This window comes from Bos javanicus, chromosome 19 (genome assembly GCF_032452875.1).
Source record: "Bos javanicus breed banteng chromosome 19, ARS-OSU_banteng_1.0, whole genome shotgun sequence".
NCBI classification, from domain to species: domain Eukaryota; kingdom Metazoa; phylum Chordata; class Mammalia; order Artiodactyla; family Bovidae; genus Bos; species Bos javanicus.
In genome coordinates this window covers 58,991,578-58,995,929 of record NC_083886.1, presented here as the reverse complement: position 1 = coordinate 58,995,929, position 4,352 = coordinate 58,991,578, and the positions used below count along the sequence as shown (strand labels likewise).

Here is a 4,352-nt window from a genome sequence, read left to right as displayed (position 1 = left end):
CCAGGCCTCTGGCTCTCAGCCCAGCTTGTGAGCAGTGCCCAGACCGAGCCCCACCCGCAGGAGGACCACCGCTCTAGCCCCCCTGCTGCCTGTCACAGAGAAGGAATCAGAGGCTCATGGAGGGGCAGCGAGCAGCACAGACTCACGGAGCTGCTGGGTGTCTCCTCTGGCGGTCTTGTGGTTAAGAATCTGCCTGCCAATGTAGGAAACATGGGTTCAATCCCTGGTCCGGGAACTAAGATCCCACATGCGGTGGGGCAACTGAGCCAGCCACAGCTACGGAGCCCACAACCCTCTGGAGCCAGGCTCTGCCACAAGAGAGGCCATTGCAATGAGAAGCTGGCACACCGCCGCAACTAGAGACAGCCCGCACACAGCAACACAGACGCAGTGCAGCCTCATAAATAAATAAGTGATTTAAAAAAAGCTGCTGGGACAGGACCCACCCAGGAGCCAAATACTTCCAAAAAGTAGGCTCCCACCCTCTTGCCCTCCCCTTGACTCCCCAAAACCCTCCTTCCCACCTGCCTCTCCAAGCCCGACTGCAGCCAAGGCGACCAGAGGCTGTCAAGCCCTGACAGCTAAACCTGCAGGCTGTCGGCGCTGATTGGCACCTGTCACAACCTGAGCTTCTCGGGAGCCCCCGAGGCCTGGCCTTCATCTGTCCTGGCTGCTGCCTGTTTCCAGAGCCCGGACGCGTCCACCCGCTCAGAAAGGTGGCCGATTTCCAAAAGCCCTTCATCTCTGTCTTCCCTCCAGGCCTCGCTGGGGACGACCGGCTCATTCCGGAGAAGCTCAGACACACTGTTCTTCATCTTTATTGAACTTGGCTTTGCGGTTCTTGTTGCTTTGGGGGAGGGGGGTGGCTGTGACAGCGGCTCGGAAGGGCTGAGCAGAAATTGTTTCTTGCCCACGCCTTACGTCGTTCTGTTAGAAAAACATGAATTCTCTCTCCTCCACTTGTTTTTGTTTGTTTTCCTTCTCGCTGAGACAGAGGAGGAAGTGGTATTTGATGACAGCTCTGTTTGGGTCTCCGCTACAAGTCACGAATGTTTGTGAGGTTAGGCTGCTGGAGACGGAGTCCAGCTGCTCCCGAAGATTAAAAATAGCCATGGTATGACCTCTGCTTCCAAGGGTGATTGCCCTATCTCTGTGTCTCCTTGACACCCAAACAAATTAAGCTTGGAAGTTCCTCCCGTTGTCTAATTTTAGTCTCTCCTGCTGCAGCTCAGTTTTTTTGAGTCAAACCAATTCCTACCCTCTCTGCAGAAGTTGATGATGCACAAGATTATCACAGGCAGTCTGTCTTCCAGCGACAACCAGCCATGGGCAGCCTTCTACCTGGTGGGACAGATTTCAAGGCCTGCTGTTCTGCTAAATGCTGAAACAGCGTCTGGGGTGCCCACCCGTTCAGCGCACTCTGTGACATGGTGACAGCGTCTCCTCGTCTGCAGAACTTTCCTCAAGAACGGACCAAGGATAAGGGCGGACAGAGCTTGAAAGGCGTGATTGCTGTGCCTCTCCAGGAGGAATCTCCCATAATTCTCCAGTTCTAGGGAACAACAGAGTCACCTACTGACACAGTGGGTGTTTTGGTCAATTTTTGTCCCTCCAGCGAAAAATTCATGTGTCAGAAGTCCAGTGGTTAAGATTCCCCACTTCTAATGCAGGAGGCATGGGTCCGATCCCTGATTGGGGTGTGCAGGTGAGTGGGTGGGTTGGTTGGTGGGTAGATGGGTCAGATGGGGGGTGGGGGATTGGATTAGTGGGTAAATAGGGTGGGTGGTGGGTAAATACATGGATGGATGGCTAGAGACAGAGAGATACAGATAGATACCCAAAACTCAGGTTACAAAGGAAGGGAAAGGGGATTAAAAAAGGAAAGACCCCCTAAGTCAAGCTTGACAGTCATCACAGAGAACAAAATAAAGGCAGGAGGAGTGTCCCTCTACCAAGATCAGTGAAAACTCTGCTTTATTTCTAGGTCCCAACAGAATTGCTATAACCCCACGAAGCCCAAATCAGTTCTAAGTAGGAGGGGGAAGTGGGAGGCTGTGGGGATTGGGTCATGTGCCTTTTTCCTGGAAGAAGGGAGTGTACCCTGGAGCCTAGCACCCTCCGGAGAGGTCCTGCTGACCAGCTGAGGGCAGCAGCCTTGCTGGGGGACGTCGTCTGGGAGCCACCACTGGCCGGTTGCCGTGGGTTCAGGAGTCCGAGTGCACAGAGGTTGCCTTGGGGATGCTGGAAGAGGCAGCATTTCTGGCCAGCCCAGGTGAGCAGAGAATACTAGCGGGAATAAGAGCAGACTCGCCAGGCCACGGGGAGAGGGCTGCAAAATTACTCACACAGCTGCTCTATTTGTCTGTAAGAGGAGCAGTCGGTCTCCACCAGCTCCCACCCTCGGGATGGCTGGGATAAAGGGAGTGGGGTGGAAAAGTCCTTCACTGCAGCCTCATCAGATCCAGTAACTCATGCTTGAGTAACTCAGAGCTTACTGGGATGACGTGGTAAGTGCAGACGTGGAGGTTCATGTTATGATGAGCCTGGGAGTGAGTGGAAGAGGGGTGTGGCTAGCTGTGTCCCCGAGCCAGCGGCAACAGCCGCCCCTGCCTCTAGGGATTCTCCTTGATCACCTGTCTTGGCTGAAAATGTCCACGGTTGGTTTGCCTGGACATCATGTGTCACTTGCTCCTGCAGTAAGTCAGCATCTGGTTCTCTCCTGTTGTTACCAACCAGGGTTCTTGCCCTCCTTGATCAATAGAAATTGATCAGAGGCCAGACAAGAAATTCAGGCAAGGCTTCACTGGGGGCCCTGTTGTAACAAGGATAAAGTGAGAACAAGTAACAGATTCCCTTGCTCTCTCCCCAATGTGGGGAGGGGGCTGACTCCTAACCCGGGGTGAGAGGAGGGGTGGGTCCGGGGGTTGGCAGGAGGGTGGCTCAGGTGGTTTGCCCACCCCTTCCGTGGTGCCCTGGCGGGGGGCATGCTCCCTTCCCCACTTCCGTTCCCTGCTCCTCAGGAGCGGCAATTGGGTTTTTTGGTCTTTTTGTTTGTCTTCTTGTCCTGATTTGTCCCATTTGCACACACGCAGTTATTTTTAGTCCCACCCTGTTTCTTTGTCTCTTGTTGCTGGAGGAGATGCGGGCGCAGGCCCTGCAGCAAAGGTCCCAGGCCCCAGCCCGTCTCGCTGCGGGTCAAGACTCAGAGCCTTCCCGGACCCCCAACACGCACGCCCTAAGGAGCAGCAGCACCCCACTGCCCCCAACCTCAGGCTCTCTCCAGGATCCCCTGCCACCCTCGCCCCCCCCACCTCGACTGGCCAGAGCGACCCTCTAGCTGGCTTCCCAGTGAGCTGTCGGCCACTTGGAACAAGTGGAAACTGAGCATGACCTGGACAAGGGGATGTCAGGGCTCCTTTCAGGCTAACATGCCAGACTGTCTGGCTGTTTTTGGATGTGGTTACACCAAGGAATGATGCTAAAGCTGAAACTCCAGTACTTTGGCCACCTCATGCGAAGAGTTGACTCATTGGAAAAGACTCTGATGCTGGGAGGGATTGGGGGCAGGAGGAGAAGGGGACGACAGAGGATGAGATGGCTGGATGGCATCACTGACTCGATGGGCGTGAGTCTCAGTGAACTCCGGGAGTTGGTGATGGACAGGGAGGCCTGGCGTGCTGCGATTCATGGGGTCGCGAAGAGTCGAACGCGACTGAGCAACTGATCTGATCTGATCTGATCTGACACCCAACTGTGGGCTTCCCAGGTGGCGCTAGTGGTAAAGCATCCTCCCGGACCGTATTGAATATCTTGTTTTGTTCTTCCCTTGCTAGTGAAATACCACCTCCCCCAGCGTCTCCTGCCAACAGGAAGAACTTCTTGTGTTCCCATCTCTCTTCTGCTGCCTCTCTGACCACCTCCCTCCTTCATCCTGACAAGTGCAAACCGAGTCTCCACGTCGATGTACTTTCACTGCATTAAAATTTCCAAGTTGGTACTTTTCCCATGTTGAGTGCTCTTTGGGTGGAATGTGCGTGTTTACATCCACAAAACCCCTTTTCTGCACAGGTAGGTGGCCTGCAGCTCTGCTCAGGAGGGTCTGGTCCAGTCACATGAGCCTTAGAGAATGCATCCTGCCCCGTGTCCTTTCTATGTTCCAACACCTGGGATCCCACTGGCTCCTGTTACAACCGAGCCAGGACCAACAGTAACAACACCAGCACCACCCCTGCGACAGCAGCTCCCTTTTATAAAGCATCTCTTACCTGCCCAGGTGTAGACTGACTGCTTTCCATGCGGGTGTGCTTAGTCGCTCAGTCGTGTCTGACTCTTTCTGACCCCATAGACGGCAG

The 4,352-nt window shown here is 54.6% G+C and overlaps 1 long non-coding RNA gene across 2 annotated transcripts; it reads left to right on the top strand.

Annotated features, from left to right (window-relative positions):
* Nucleotides 1-853: 853 nt before the first annotated feature.
* LOC133232939 (uncharacterized) lies at nucleotides 854-4,003 on the top strand. 2 transcript variants are annotated; one of them, XR_009731510.1, is made up of 3 exons: nucleotides 854-1,705; nucleotides 2,092-2,272; nucleotides 3,834-4,003. It is a non-coding gene; the product is annotated as an uncharacterized LOC133232939 (long non-coding RNA). The 2 variants fall into 2 exon arrangements; XR_009731509.1 differs by having other exon boundaries at nucleotides 2,089-2,272.
* Nucleotides 4,004-4,352: the final 349 nt, after the last annotated feature.